The following is a 17,710-nucleotide window of genomic DNA, read 5'->3' on the forward strand; positions in this document are numbered from 1 at the left end:
ATTGAAATATAACTGAAAAGGAAATAACTTAAAATATGTCACAACTATAACAATGTCATTGTTTGATTGATTGAATAAAAAACTAAAGATTTGAGGCAACAATCTTAGTACCATAAGAATGAGTAGTCAATAAGGGTATTTAAAATCCACAGATATACTTAAGCAGTAAATATTGTCTCATGTAAAATTAAACATTTAATTAAAAATAGTTATTTCTTAATGGTAATATTTATTTAAATTCCTTTATATTTTCTGAGTTCTCCAAATTTTTATTTATTTATATGTAGCAAAAGTATTCATCTTTAAGATCATAGTTTTAAATAATGCATCAAGGCATCATACACACACACACACACACACACACACACACACACACACACATATATATATATATATATATATATATATTATAAACATTTAAATATTTATAATGCTTTTAACCTGGTTTATTTGTATAGACTATGGAGAGACTACTTCAATGTTTTCTCCTAAGCTTCACTGTCCCTTTATAGTCACTAAATTGAATGCCTGAATGAATCTCTCAAATTATATAAATAATCAGTTAGCATGGTTCTATAGCTCTGCCTTCATGTTAAAAACAAAATGTCTCACTCATAACCTTTCAAACATATAAATTGACAGAGTGAACAAGTCACTGTTTTTTTTTTAAAAAAATTAGCAGATATTTAGTAATTAATAATTCTGAAATTTACTGAGTTGATGACATAGAACAATAAATTTGAAAGATTCTAATAGTGACACAACATGATCCGCACAGAAAGTCTGAAAGTATATTCTATGTACACAAAGAAAACTGAGTTCATGGAAATTCTTTTTACAGAAATTAAAATAAATTCCTAAACTTTACATGATTAGACATTTGATGATGTGGGTACAATGTCTTCATTATTCCTCCAAAACAGGGAAGTATTAAAAGTATTGTTTTACGTTTGTAGGACAAATGATTTTCATCAACAAATCAGTTTATACTATCTTTCATCTTAAGAATTTCAAAGTAATTACTATCTAAACTGATATATTGGATAAATTATTATGCATTCCAGATGATCTTAAACAAAGGAACAATGTAATATTTGTTTAATTGATTAGTTATTTGAAAATTAATATTTTTAATTTCAAAAGCATGCACTGAGTATTATAGCTTTGCATTGTTATTCTTGGGAGATATCATTTTTGTCCCACACTGGAGAGATTGAAGTATATATAAAATAAAAGAATTTGAATAGATAGAGAAGAGCCCTATTCATCTCAGTGATATTTATTCCTCCTGCTGAAAATTATCAGAGAGAAATATACTACAGTAGTGAACATTAAAATATATCATACATGTAGAAATGGCATCTTTATTTTTCCGATGAGAAACACACACATATATATTCAGATAAAATATATATTAGTTAATTTAAACCTTGGAGCATGTGAATCAAAATAAACAACTTAAATTTCTGATTTTATTAAGCTACATGCATATAAAATTAGTATATGTAAACACTGTAATGTTGATTTTATAAATTTGCAACTAATAGAATAATTCTTTTAAATTCCTTCAAATTCCAGTTGAATATTGGTGTCCTCCAATCCCCTTGATCTCTTTCCTATGTCTGATTCCTCGGGTTTCTGGAGCACATGCTCATAATTTTTTGAGACCAGGTTTCTCTGTAGTTTTGGCTATCCTGGAACTCGTTCTGTAGATCTCCTTGGCATTGAACTCACAGAGATCTGCCTACTTCTGCCTCCTGAGTGCTGGAATTAAAAGTATGAGCCATCATGCTTGGCTCATGTTCATCACTTTAAATTATTTAAGACAGAATATTTTTGCATTTAGATTCAGTATTCTCCTGCAATGTTAACTGAGGGCATGGATGGCTGTTTGTATTTTGTGGAAATTTTTTAACTATCCCATGGTGGAACTGAGAATTGACTCAGTAGCTAATATTTCCTGTTGCTCTTTCAAAGGACCCACATTTAGTCCTCAGCACACATATAAGCCAGCTCAAAAGCACCTGCAACTCAGCTCTATTGGATTCAATATGCTATTCTAGCCTTATTGGAAACAGAACTCACAGTTACAAACCCACATTCAGGCACAACACACACAAGTATAATTAAAGATGAAAATAAATCTTTTTTGTGAAATGTCTTTTGGATATACCCTTTATCATGTGTACAAATTAGCTTTTTGTTGAAATTGCTTACTTTAAGTAACAGTAAATAACCTAAATATTCATGCATAAGATAACTCTTTTCAAATTCTTTGGAGGTGCCAGTATTTTCTAGAGTTAATGAATACATTAAAATTTTAATACTCTTAGAATTTGGGAGCAATTTTAATGTAAAACTCTAGGAAATATTGTTGGACAATGCATAGGGTAAATTTTCAGCAAGAAGATACAAATATCCCTTTAAAGAGATTAATCTTTCATATTTTTTTTACAAACTCCACAGGTGTTTTCGGGTTTACTGATTTAGGTGGAGTACAGTGTTAAGAGTAAGGTTGTGATAAATGTTATAGAGAATAAAGCTTCATCTTACTACTGAGGATCAAATGAGAAACTGCTAGCACGGTGATATGTGCAATGAAGCATGTAAAACTGGAAAAGTCTTTGGGGCATGTGAACACCACCATTAGTGTGGTGTTGGCATTTAGGCTCAAAGTACAGTGGGAGTGAACCAATGAATGCATTAAGTAATATTTTAGAAATCACTGCACATGTTCACATTCAAATTCTATTTAGGGTTAGATTATATAGGATTATTTTGAATAAGCCATTAGAACTATTATCCTAAGTCTATCATGTTTTAATTTAGTTAACACTTTATCCAAAATGTGATGTATATAGTTTGCAATGATCTAGAAAGTCCCACAATACAAATGTCATTCTGGACTTCCAGATGAATTCTTTGCCATGGAATAGTATTCTATGATTATTTTTGAGAGTATGCATATACATTCTAATTTCAATTGCTGGCTATAAACTAATTTTTCTTCTTTTTTTATCTTGAAGTTTAGAAAGACTAAGATGAACTTCAAAAGAGTTCTCTCAGGTGAATTTGCTTAAGAAGATTAAGTGGATGCTCTGCTGATGCAGAGTAGCAGTAGGAAGAATTTAGAGCTTGAGAGGAAAGAAAGCAGAAGGGGGTGTAGTGTTTCTATTTGGGGAAAGTGGTTTTTCATCTGCTTAGTTTCTGAGAATGCATAAAGAATTAGCATTAGCTTTCTTCTTGCTCCTTTTACTTTACTGCCTTCCCCTCGTGTATACATTTTCTCTTCTTTTTGGGGGGTGTGCAAATTATCGAACTGAGGTCTTGCCCATAAAAGATAAATAAAAAGAAGACCTACCACCCTTACAGCATTCCATTCTTAATTGTTTTACTAATTTTAAAGATATTTATTTATGTATTTACCTAGCTAGCTATTCTGTGAACATAAATGTTCAATTATATATCTGTGCATGAGTGCTAAGGCCAGAAGAGGTTGTCAGGTATTTTCATATATCACTATTTGCCTATTGCTTTTAGTAAGGGTTTCTCTCTGAACCTTAGTCTCTCTCCCATTTTCTTGGGTATGGTGGAACACAGCAAGTTAAGCTATCCTACCCATCTGGCACTTGGGTTACTGAATGCCCAGCTTGTTACATGGGCATTGGGGCCTGAACGCTGAGCCTTGTGATTGTATAGCAAACACTTCTCTCCAGAAACTTCTTTGTTCATTTATGATTTTAAAAATACTTTTAATATATTTTAAATAATTACTTGGTGTGTGTGTGTGTGTGTGTGTGTGTGTGTGTGTTTCTGTGTGTGTGCATGAATATAAATATGGATATATGTGTGCTATGGGGCACATGTGGCAGTCAGAAAAGAAGTTATAAGAGTAAGTTCTCTTTTGTGACTGGATTACCACTTGCCTGTGAATTTCAAGATTCCATTGTTTTTATTTTTCTGCTGAGTAGTGTAAAACATAGACATTGTGTAAAAGATAGACATTTTTCTCCATCAATTTTTCAGTTGAGGGATATCTAGGTTGCTTCCAGGTTCTGCCTATTACAAATAATGCTGCTATGAACATTGTTGAACAGATGTCCTTGTTGTATGAATGTGCTTCTTTTGGGAATATGCCTAAGAGTGGAATTGCTGGATCTTGTAGTAGACTCATTCCCATTTTCCTGAGGAAACGCCATACTGATTTCCAAAGTGGCTGTACCAGTTGGCACTCCCACCAGCAGTGGAGGAGTGTTCCCCTTTCTCCACACCCTCTCCAGCATAAACTGTCATTGGTGCTTTTGATTCTAGCCATTCTGACATTTGTAAGAGGGTATCTCAGAGTTGTTTTGATTTGCATTTCCCTGATGGCTAAGGATGTTGAGCACTTTCTTATGTGTCTTTCAGCCATTTTTGATTCCTCTATTGAGAACTGTTTATTTAGTTCTATACCTCACTTTTTAATTGGATTCTTTGGTGGTTTGAAGACTAGTTTCTTGAGTTCTTTGTAAATTTTGGAGCTCTCTGTCGATGTGGGGTTAGTGAAGATCTTTTCCCATTCTGTGGACTGCCATTATGTCTTATTGACTGTGTCCTTTTCCTTAGCACTCACCCATCTATGCATTTTACACATAGAGCAAAAGTTTACCAGCCTACAATCCACACCGCCACAGAATCTAGGAAACAAGGAGGACTCTAAGAGATACATACATGTCCACTATAGAAGGGGAAAATGACAAGATGTAAGGAGCAAATTGGGAGCATTGCAGAAGGGGAGAGGGAGCTAGGAGAATGAGAAGATGAGAAGAGGAGGGGTGAGGAGGATATGAGGGAGCAGGGAGTTTGAGTTTGGGGAAGACTAGAGGAGAGCAAGATAAGTGATAGTGTAATAGACGGAGCCATTATGGGTTTAAAGAGAAATCAGACACTAGGGAAATATCCGGAGAACAATAAGGATGACACCAACTAACAATCTAATAATGAGATTGATAACTAACTTATATTTCATTGTAGAGCCTTTGTCCAACAGCTGATGGAAATAGAAGCAGACACTCAAAGCTAAACACTGAACTGAACTCTTGGAATCTAGTTTCAGAGAAGGAGGAGTGATGAGCAAAGGGGTCAAGACCCACAGAAACAGCTGACCTGAATAAGTGGGAGCTCTTCATTCCCAGACTGATAGCTGGGAAACCAGCAAGGAACTGATCCAGACCCCATGAATGTGTGTGTCAGTGAGGAGGCCTCAGAAATCTATGGGGCCTCTTGTAGTAGATCAGTACTTATACCTAGCATAGGAATGGACTTTGGGAGCCCATTTCATGTACACAGATACTCACTGAGCCTAGACACACAGGGGAGGGCCTAGACCCTTTCACAAAGGTTATGATAGATCCCGAAGACCCCCCAGGGAAGACCTCACCCTCCCTGGGGAGCAGAAAGGGTATGGGATAGGTAGGGTATTAGTAGAGGGCAGGGGAGGAGGGGATGGTATGGGTGCTGGGATTGGTATATAAAACAATCTTGTTTATAATTTAAATAAAAATAGAAAAAATGCAAAAAAGAGTATCTTATCTTCTTCTATCATGTGGATTTCAGTTATTAAACTGAATTCTTTGAAGTTCAACAATAAATTGAAGTAGCTGGAATTTAACCGTTTTTTTCCTGTAAAAAAATTGTTATATAATTTACTACTTCAACATGTTGTGGCTTAAAACAGCTAGGTCATCTTACTAGTGCCTATTATTTATTAAACCCAAAGAAGATTTGAGTGATAGAGAAGCATGATGGTGAGGAAAGAATAATTCTATAATTCAATACATTAAAGTGTTTTTTGTTGTTAGATTGTCCATAATACAATCTCCAATTTTGTGCCATTAATTCCATTCTGAGTTTTAGTTCCATATTTCTGCTGAGATTGCTCACATAAAGGTCACATTGCCAACACCTAAGTGTTACTTCTATAACCTCACTATCAAACCAATATTTGTAGTTGACATCTACTGGCTTTTATGACATAGCCATAACTTTTCTGACAATTCTTTCTCTTATTTTTCATAGATCCTATATCTTAGGAACAAATTTCTAAGTACATACATAACAGTTATAGTGTCCCCTTTCAAACATGCACTTATAATCCATTAGTGTCTTAATTCTCTGTTTGACTGATCTTTAATGAGCCATTGAGTCTTTTACAAGACTGTATTACTGCCTACTTACATGTACCCTACTTTAATATTTACTGCATCTATCACCCTAGTTGCAGAATTCATGGTGTGTGTGGGGGGGGGCATGTGGTGGTTTTAAGAAAACAACACTCTCATTTGTTGTGGCTCATTTTCTATGTTATATCTAGAGAATGAAGAAGATATTTCACAGAGAATAGCACATATTAGGGATATGATATGTGCATAAGATAGTAAGAGGTGATTTGTTAAAAATATATATTTCAATTCTTTCCTTTTCTCTTCCCTAGAAGGTGCCCACATAACAGGTTTGGAAGTCTTCTTTAGGGCCCTATGCATCTCATAGTAGTTATTAGCTTTACAAAGAGATCCTGTATCTACTTCTTTGAAGTTCAAACAATAAATAAAATTAACTGGAATTCAACAGTTTTTTTTCTAGTAAAAAATTGCTATTTAATTGACTACTCCAACATGTTGTGTCTTAAAACAGCAACATTTATTTTTCTCACAAATCAACAGTGTATGCAGGGCTTGGCAGGGACAACTTGTTTCTGCTTCAGACAGCTTAAGTGAGCTCTTTTCAAAAGATGGAAACTGGAATCATGTACATACTTATTCTTTCACATACCAGATGTCTACACATTGAAAAAAATCTACCAACTAAGGCCTGATGAAATGTAGCTCCATTGATTTCTCTCTTTATCTATATGTGATCTTTCTGCAAAGTCTTACCAGAACAATGGCTTCCTGAGAGTTATACTTCTTCAATGTCCATTGAGTTTTTAGTTGTCTGTCCTGATAAAAGAACACTTGACAGAAGCAACCTATCCCTATGGGTTGAGCTTCAGAAGTCACAAAATATCACTTCTACTTCTTTCTGTTAATGAAAGCAGAAACAAAACTGCCATGCCTGGTATTGAAGAGAAGTATTTAATCTCTTGAAGGGAACCTAGCAAAATTCTAGATATTTTAATGAAACACAATTTCCCATACAGTCTCACTGGTTGTGAGTTCAGTCTCTGTGAGCTCCTGTGATCCAAGATTAGTTGATTATGTGGGTATTATTGAGGTGTCCTTGATCACTCAGTCTCCTGCAGTCCTTCCTTACCCTCTTCTTCAGGATTCCATGATCTCCACCTAATGTTTAGCTGAGGGTCTCTGCCTGTGTTTCCATCAAGTTTGGTATGAAGCCTCTGTGATGACATTCGTGCTTGGCACCAATCTTTGAGTATAGTAGGCTATCATTAGGAATCATTTCATTGATTTTTTTTACCAGGGGTATGCAGCCTTTGGGTCCTGTAGGCAGTGTCAGGGTGAGCTCCCTCTCAAGCTATGAAGCTATACGAGCTCTTCTTTGGCGTCTCCCACAATTTCTGAACCACCTTTACTCCAGCGCATCTTGTAGGTAGGACAAATTGTAGGTTGAATGTTTTATGGCTGGCTTGGTGTCCCAATCATTTCAGTGGAAGACTTGCCTGGTTACATGAGATAGCTAGTTCATACTCCGTACCTCCTCATTACAAGGAGTCTTAGAGGTATTGCCCTCATAGATTCCTGGAAGTTTTCATTGCATTAGATTTCTAACTCATCCCAGAGATGCCTTCTCCATTTCAGTTGTCTCTCCCAGTACTTTCTCCCTCCATCTGTCCCCAACATGATCTCTTCTGTTCCCAACCTCAAGATCACATCTAGACCACTCCCCTTTTCCACTAGTTTTATCTATTCTACTTCCCCTTTACAGAGATTCATGCCCTCCCCCCTTTTCAGACCTGCTTGTTACTTAGCTTCTATGGATCTGTGGATTGTAGCATGGTTATTCTTTATAGCTTATACCCACCTCTGAGTACATACCATATTTGTCTTTCTGGGTCTGGGTTATCTCACTCAGGATGATCTTTTCTAGATCCCTCCAATGCTATGCCCTCCATATATATTATACAGTTGTGTCACTTGGTCTTCTTGTGGGACTCCCAACAGTGGGAACAGAGGCTGTCTTTGACTTTGTTGCCTGCTTTTGGGACCCTTACCTCCTACAAGGTTGCCTCTTCCAGCCTCAATAGCAAAGGAGATGCTTAGTCTCATTTAAATTTAATATACCATGATAGGCTGATATCTGTGGGAGACCAGCCCTTTTATACAGAGAAAAAGAGGAGGATGTGTTGCAATTTAAGAAAAGCAGCACAAGAGGGAAAGATGTCATTCGACAGGGTTTAAGCAGACAGGTATTTTATTAGGGAAAGGGAACATAAAAGGGGCAAAGGGGATGGAGGACACCAGCCTCCAGGGACAGGAGCAGCAGGAAAGAGGAAAGAGAAAGAAAGAGAGAGAGAGAGAGAGAGAGAGAGAGAGAGAGAGAGAGAGAGAGAGAGGAGACAGAGGGAGAGAAAGAAAGAGGGATCATAGTGTATATATACATTTGGTGCTCTTAGTGGCTGTAGCTGAGTGCATATCCTGACATAACCTCAAGGAGATGCCAATACAAATGCCTAAATACAAACAAGATGATTGGATGAGGAGTGAGAGGGGAGTTGAGGGGGACTTTGAAGAGAGGAAAGAGAGGAAACTGTGATCAGGATATAAAAATGAACATAAATGAGTACAAAAACATGAAAAAAATTTCCCTTATATCTGTACATCAACAACAATTTCTTGGTCCTAATAAAGTCATACATATGTGCCGTCATATTATATTTGCTATAGTAAGTTATTCTTATTGTTTTATAACTTAGTATTTTTTATTTGAGAAAATTAGCTAGATAATTATTCCAATGCTGTCTTACTTAGGGATTCTATTGCTGTGAAGAGACACTATTATCATGCCAACTCTTATAAAGTAAAACATTTAATTAGGGTAGCTTACATTTTCAGAGGTTTAGCCCATTTTCATCATGGTGTAACACAGTGGCATGCAGGCACACAAGGTACTGGAGGTGTAGCTAAGCGTTCTCCATATTAACTCACAAGCAGCAGGAAGTGGTCTGAAACACTGGGTGTAGCTTGAGCATGTATGAGACCTCAAAGCCCACCTCCACAGTGACACAGTTCTTCCAACAAGACCACACCCACTTCACCAAGGCCACACCTCCTAATGGTGGCACTTCTTTTGATGGTTATTTTCTTACAAACTACTACAAATGTACTCCAGACTATAACATGTTTTTACGACCTGATGATAGTTAGCAGTGATTGTCAGCTTCTCATAATCTAGAATTTTACCTGCAATATTGGCTTCTGGTATGTCATTTCGATTGTATTAATTGAGAGGGATTATCTTGATTGCATTATTTGATGTCAGCCGACTGATGCCTTGAGGGTGGTATCATTGCCTGGATAGGATTCTGTATTCTGTAAGTGGAGATCAAGATACACAGTAATATGCATCCATCTCTCTTATTTCTGACTGCTGATGCAATATTACCAGCTGTCTTAAGATCCTACATGCCTAAAGTAGTGAACTATTCATGGAAAATGAGCTAGAAGATTTTTTCTGCTTTAAGTTGATTTTGTTGGGGTATTTTATCATAGCAATGGAAAAAATAGATTGCAAAATAAATACCCTGGAAGTTGAGCACTTAGGGGTGATAATAGAGATATTAACATAGTTTGAAAATTCCAGTACTGCTGACACTTTTAATCCTCCAAATGGATATATTCCTTTTAAAAATTACCAAAGTAGTTAGACACTAAAAGCTCTCTTCAAATATAAAGTGTAGGTTCTAGAAAATGCATGACTTTCATGTCATTTATACTTCATCTTTAATTTAAACCTCAATCAGTTTTCCCATTCTAATTCAATCAATCCATTTCTCGCTCTCTACATTATAGTCTTCACTTAAATTAAAATTCCCTTTTATAATAGGTGGCTTTTTTAAGAGTAAAATAGCTTCAGTTATAAGACACAAGGAGGAATGGTTGAAGTTAAACATTTCAAATAATTCCATTTTAAGTATGTAGGAACAAGAAATCAAGGGTGCTTTCATGACAAAGCAGAGGAAAAACGTCCAAGAAGTTTCTATGCAATTTACCAACTCTCTGAAAACTTCTATATCAAGCAGAGTTTATTGGCTGTAAATCTACACTATCAAAACAATCTGAAAAATGAATGAGTCATTTTATCATGTGTAGTTTATCAATGATCATTTTCAGAATGGTGACAAAATTATGTCTTGAATCCTTGCCCCCCAAATGCTTGCCTCAAGAAGAGTTGTAGAAGCGTCTTCTCTCTCTCTCTCTCTCTCTCTCTCTCTCTCTCTCTCTCTCTCTTTCTCTCTACTAATCACAAAATCATGTAAACTTTTACTTCTCATGACTCACTTGTTTATGCTAAAATGATTTGGGCATACTTTTCCATAAAGTTGATTTCAATTCTAGAAGAAAATTTATTCCTATACAATGGAACATCAGGTGGTGTAATATAATATCACAATTCAATGAACTATTTGTATTTTTCTCATACAATACATCACAACCACAATTTCCCATCCCTCCATCCCTCCAAATCCCCTACCCTTCATCTCCCCTCTCCCCCAAATCTATTCTTCTTCAATGTCCTTTCAGAAAAGAGCAAGACTTTCAGGGTTATCAAGTGAACACAGCATAATAATATTACAGTAAGACTAGGCATAAACCTCCATATTAAGGCTGGGTGAAGCAATCTAGTAGGAGGAAAAGGGTCCTAGTTTATGCCTGCTGTCAAGTACCAAGTTGAGAAAATATATAAACATGAGAGGACAATTATTAATTTTATAATAACCCGTAAATGAGTTGACAGTCCCCAGTTTATCAGTAAGAATATTTTGCCATTGTTTCGATCTCTGATGGGTACTTCTCCTGAAGGAAGGAGGGCAACAAACATTGTGAAACTGTGTCCTCTATTACGTACAGTCCATATAGGAGAGACTCTATCTTTGCTACCCTCTGTACTAACCAGAGTTGGAAACATGCATTTTTCTTCTAGGGAACAAGTTATTGAAGTGTTTTCTCCAAAGGCTTATACAATTCTATGTGCAGGTCCCACTAGAAATAGTAGACCATTAGGAGGGGAAAATATAAGAAGTCATAGTTTGGCTTGAGAAGTATTAACAACTTAATTTCAATGGATATTAAAGACTTTATATGATATTTTAAGTTCACTAAGGTAGTCACCCATATTAGTCCCTCTTAACCTATTTAGAAAACACCTTAACCTTATCTGCTCATTGGTTGAAATATCAATATTATGAAAATGGTCATCTTACCAAAAGTGACCTACCTGAAATTTTCAGGCATTCCGCTGGCCCACCCCTGTTACCTGGTGGAACAGGTAGTACCATAGTCAGCCCAGGGTTCCATAGGAACTAAGTCTGCACTCAGGTGCAGAGGACCCCGTTAAAAGACAGACCCATGCCCATTTACACTCTCTCTACACTACAGTGGGAAATTACCAATACGGAGTCAGGTAGAAATATAAGGGTATTTAATAGGGAAAAGCCTTACTTACAGAGCAACCTAGCCAGCCGGCGTGGTAGCGGTCTGTACAGCAAGCAGCAAAGAGAAACCTGAAAGCACAAATGCAGTCACACTACGTCACTCTGACCACGCCCTCACAAGTGTGGTCAGGCACACCTGTAGCTAGCCCCTAAGAAGGCGTGGCTACAGCTTCCCCTACACTACACTCTCTACACTTCACTCTACTCTCTCTACTCTTCTCTGTCTGCTTCTGCTTCTCTTTTCTCTCTTTCCATGGTGACCGGCCATGGCGGTCAGCCATTTACTCTGTTTCTCTTCTCCTTTAATCTCCCTACTCTGATGGGCCTATAATAAACTGCTTGGTATGTCTAATATATGTGTCATCCACCTCTACTCTTCTTTATTTCTAATTTAAACAAAAGAATAACACTGCCTATTCATTAGATTTTGAATAAAATTCCAGCGTCATTCTTGTCATAAAAAATTCCTGAGTATCCAAAGCAACCTTGAGCAAGGAGAATAAGGATAGAATTATTATCTAATGCCTATAACATGGGATGTCACAGGTCATGAATAAGGGGACTTAATTCTGTTATTTTGTTTAATAATGATGTTGTCAAATTGCTTGTATCTGGAGTTTTCTTATCCTGCCTACTCCCACAGCAACTTTAGCCACAAATTAGTACACAGATGCTATATTAATTATAAAACTTTTGACCTATGGCTAGGGCCTCTTATTGGCTAGTTCTGTCTTGAATATTAACCGATTTATATTAATATATGTATTTCCACATGGTCTTGGCTTACTGGAGAATGACAAGTGGCTACATGGCAACCTCTCTGTGTTTCCTAGCCCCGCCTATCTTTCTGCCTGGCCAATCAGTGTTTTATTCATCAACCAAAAAGGGAAACATATATACAGAATGACATCTCCCATCAATTGCCTTCTACATATTTATGTTTATACTTTTAGACAAGTGATAATTTCACCCTCAATCAAAAAAGTTTCTTTTGGCAACAAATGGGACTGAGGTTACTCAGCACTGAAGATACTGAAAATAAGTGACTATTAAATGGTAAGTTATACATTTGTATCGCCTAAGACTCCAGGAAAATCACAGTTTTAGAAAAAACCTATAACGGCTAAGTGATTATACCAAGTGCCATGAAACATTATCTTCTGGACATGGAATGGGGCTTACAATCATGAATTCACAGCAACTGAAATTGCCTGCACTGGGCCAACTACTCAATACTGTACCTGTCAACATTCAGTGCTGGACAGGGAAGGGACTCATCAGGCACTACCCACACTTCCCTGGGGAACTACATGGATGCTAGTAGAAGGAAATCCAATATTTTCAGTAGTTTTGTAGCCACTTGTGAGTCCTCCATATTCTAGCAAATAAATCCACACCATGTTCATGTGGATGCCCATGGTTAAACTAAGTTGGTCCTAAAACAAAGCAAAATAAAACAAAACAAATAAGTATAAGTGGTAGGGGGTCTTGCAGAAAGGAAGAGGTTGTTAATGAGAGATGGAAGAGGATAACAGAGGGTGGAGGTCAATATGATCAGAATGAATTAAACACACATACTAAATGCTGTGTTTAATTTAAACATCGCAAAAGAAAATATCATATATATATATATATATATATATATATATATATTGTGTACATTTATAGATTTGACAATTTTTTAATAATTTAAATTTTACTTAGTGATATTACTATTGTCATGGGCCTCAAATCCCAACAACCAAGATGTAGCCACTCATCCTTGATATGCTAGTTAAAGAAGCCAAAGTAATAGTGAAAAGCAGAAAAAGGTTTATTCAATGTGAACATATTGGAAAGGGCAAAAAGATCCAGTGAACAACATGTTCCCAGTCTATTTTCCCATTCTAGTTACTGAAATGGGATTAAGGCTTCAGTAGAAATATATATATATATATATATATATATAATATATATAATCAAAGCAGTCCCTACTCAAGATAAGTTCTACCCACTACCAAATCATCATTGTCTAAAGACTTGTAAATCTCTTTCCTGGAAAAAGTTTCTCCAATTGCTGGCCCAAGCATAAGACTTCTTTATCTCCCAGCTTGAGATTGCCAGGGAAATTTCAGTCTCTTGGGGTCTGTTGTTTCAATAGTATGATAGTAGACAATTAGAGAGACATACATGTCTATTTAAAATTTCTCCATCATGGTCAACCCTATTACAATATGCGATCAGGAGAAAGAAACAGGAAAAGGGGAATGTGAGAGATAAAGATTGAGTAAGAGATTGATGTTATTTTGTTGATATAAGTGTTATAAACATTGTTTCCTTTGATCTGTCTATGCCTTTTTCTTTTTGCTATATATCCCGAATGAAATGCTCCTAATTTCAAGATATAGAATTTAACTGCCTCCTCTTTTGTAGATGTTATTTCTGTTTTAAAGTTTGTTTATTTTCTGAAAACAAAACATGTAAAAAATGTGTCTTGATCATTGTTACTCCTTGCTCCCAAGTCCCCACTTCCCACTCCCAACTCTCCCAAGGGCCCATATCCATTCTCATATAGTTAGTAGTAACTTTGAAGCAGATTGAAAATAAATCATCTGAGGGTCTAGGCCCTGCTCCAAGTGATATGACAGAATTTGAAGATCCTCCATGGAAGGCCTCACCCTCCCTGTGGATCAGAAAGGGGAGGGGATAGGAGGTTGGCAGGGGACAAGGGAGGAGGGGAAGGAGAGGAAACTGCAATTGACATGTAAAACAAGCTTGTTTCTAAGTTAAATAAAAAAGGAAAAATAAATCATCATTTTTTTTCTTCAATTTAATCCTAGGGTTTTTTTTCATTGAAAATGTCAATCTTTTCAAAGTAAATTTTTTACTGATTTTTTTTTTAACATTGTGAGGGAACATCAGAGAGGGATTACAGAAAAAGTAACTGGGAAGACTCAGAGATAGGAAAGAGAAGAGGGGACTTCATGCAATTATATTTCAATTAAACATATTTTTAAAAGTATAGACAGGCTGGGCAGTGGTGGCACACACCTTTAATCCCAGCACTTGGGAGGCAGAGGCAGGTGGATCTCTGTGAGTTTGAGACCAGCCTGGTCTACAGAGAGAGTGCCAGGATAGGCTTTAAAGCTACACAGAGAAACCCTGTCTCAAAAAAAATATGGACAGTATTTTTTGTATTTCTTTTGTAACTTAGTTCATCTAATTTTTGGGTGTGGTGGAGACAGCTTCTGTTTGTTCGTGGAGCACTAAATATGCCACTAATTTAAGAGATCAGCAGGTTTCTAGAGATCTTTATTGGAACCTGTGCTACCCATACACATGCACTTGCATGTGCACTCATGCATGTACAAACCACATACACACACTATACACACTTGATAACAGCTTCACTGTTTATTTTCTATTTCAAATAACAATCAGTTTGCAGCTGTACCAGTGCTGCTGTTGATAAAAGAAATAGCTCTCACCACAAAGAATAAAAGATATGGTTTATTCTTAAGCCAAGTATATGAGTGATCACAGTCTTAGAACACAGATTTCGGTTTCCTCAATCACCATATTTAAATGAGGTAGCAATTGCATTTACTTTTTTGAGTAACAGACAAAAGTCATTATACAAAACACATTTTAAACATTTTTCTTTCTTAAATAAGAAACAAGCTTGTTTTACATGTCAATCCCAGTTCCCTCTCCCTCCCTTCCAATCCTGCCCCCCAACAACCCCCTATCCCAAACCATTTCTGCTCATCTGGGAGGGTGAGGCCTTCTATGGGGATCTTCAAAGTCTGTCATATCATTTGGAGCATGGTCTAGACTCTCCCACGTATGTCTAGGCTGAGAGAGTATCCCTGTATGTGGAGTGGGCTCCCAAAGTTCATTTGTGTATTAGGGGTAAATGCTGATCCACTATCCGTGGTCCCATAGATTGTCCATACTTCCAAACTGACTTCTTCCTTCAGGGGGTCTGGAACAGTCCTATGCTGGTTTCCCAGCTATCAGTCTGGGGTCCATGAGCAACCCCTTGTTTAGGTCAGCTGTCCCTGTGGGTTTCTCCAGCCTGGTTTTGACCCATTTGCTCATCACTCCTCTCTCTCTACAACTGGATTCCGAGTTCAGCACAGTATTTAGCTGTGGGTGTCTGCTTCTGCTTCTATCAGCTACTGGATGAAGGCAGTAAATGGCATAAAGGGTAGTCATCAATCTCATTATTGGAGAGGGGCATTTAAGGTAGCCTCTTGACTCTTGATTAGATTGTTAGTTGGGATCAACCTTATAGATCTCTGGACATTTCCCTAGTGCTGAAATTCTCTTTAAACCTACAATGGCTCCCTTTATGATGGTATCTCTTTTCTTGCTCTCCTCTATTCTCCTGACTAGATCTTCCTGTTCCCCCCGTCCTCCTCTCCACTCCTCTTCTCTACATCTCTTTTTTCTAACTCCCTCACCTCCTCCAATGATACACATTAGCTTAGGAGACCTTGTCCCTTTCCCCTTCTCTGGGGGACCATGTATGTCTCTCTTAGGGTCCTCCTTGTTTCCTAGTTACTCTGGCAGTGTGGATTGTAGGCTGCTACTTCTTTGCTCTAGATCTAAAATCCATAGATGAGTGAGTAAATACCATTTTTGTCTTTTTTGACAGGGTTACCCCACTCAGGATGGTGTCTTCTAGTTCCACCTTTTTGCCTGTGAATTTCAAGATTCAATTTTTTTCTCTCTGAATAGTACTCCATTGTGTAAATGTAACACATTTTCTCTGTCCATTCTTCAGTTGAGGGGCATCTTGGTTGCTTCCAGTTTCTGGCTATTACAAATAATGCTGCTATGAACATGGTTGAACAGATGTCCTTGTTGTATGAATGTGCATCATTTGCGTATATACCTAAGAGTGGAATTGTTGGATCATGTGGCAGATTGTTTTCCATTTTCCTGAAGAACTGCCATACTAATTCCAAAGTAGCTGTACCAGTTGGCACTCCCACCAATGTTACGATAAATCTTTCCGCCAAAAGCTGCCAAGCCCCACCACCATGTGTGCGCTTTAAGCCAGCCACCTGCCCAAGTTAGGGCCCCAAATGGTAACCAGAGACTTCTATTATGTACAAATGCTGCTTGGCCAATGACTAGGATTTCTCATCTGCTAGCTCAGTTTTAATTATCATAAATCTATATATTTTATAAGACTTATCTTATCGGATACTTTCCATTGGTGTCCTGTCTTGAAGTTGGATCACATTGCACCGCTGGAGGAAGAGCAGAGGGGAAAAGGGAGCACTTCCTGCTGGATCTTCCTTAAATATGAATCTCCCTGCTATGACACTTCCTGCCTGGATCACCACTTCTTTACTACATTTCCCAGAATCTTCTTTGACTCCTAGTCCTGTCTAACTTGCTGCCTCATTGGCCAAACAGTACTTTATTCAACAATCAATAATATGAACATACACAGAAGCATATTCCCCATCATACCAGCAGTGGAGTAGTGATCCCCTTTCTCCACATCTTCTCCAGCATAAACTGTCATTGGTGTTTTTGATTTTAGCCATTCAGACAGGAGTAAGATGGTATCTCAGAGTTGTTTTGATTTGCATGTCCCTGATGGTTAAGTATGTTGAATACTTTCTTATGTATCTTTCAGCCATTGTATATTCCTCTATTGAGAATTCTCTATTTAGTTATGTACCCCACTTTTTAATTGTATTCTTTAATGTTCTGGAGACGAGATTCTTGTGTTCTTTGTATATTTTGTATATCAGTCCTCTATAGGATGTGGGGTTGGTGAATATCTTTTCCCTTTCTGTAGCCTGCTGTTTTGTCTGTGTCCTTTGCCTTACAGAAGCTTCTCAGTTTCAGGAGTTCCCATTTATTAATTGTGGATCTCAGTGTATATGCTACTGGTGCTATGTTCAGGAAGCAGTCTCCTGAGAACATCAGGTAGGTAGGTTACAGCAAAAAGAGGAAACTCAGCTATAGGTATTAGACAGCTTTCTTAGCACTTTGGTTGATGGAAACCAATGATCAGCTCATATATTCGAAAAGATTTACTTAAAGGTCACAAGCAAT

The sequence above is a fragment of the Cricetulus griseus genome, chromosome X (genome assembly GCF_003668045.3).
Source record: "Cricetulus griseus strain 17A/GY chromosome X, alternate assembly CriGri-PICRH-1.0, whole genome shotgun sequence".
In the NCBI taxonomy this organism is placed as follows: Eukaryota; Metazoa; Chordata; class Mammalia; order Rodentia; family Cricetidae; genus Cricetulus; species Cricetulus griseus.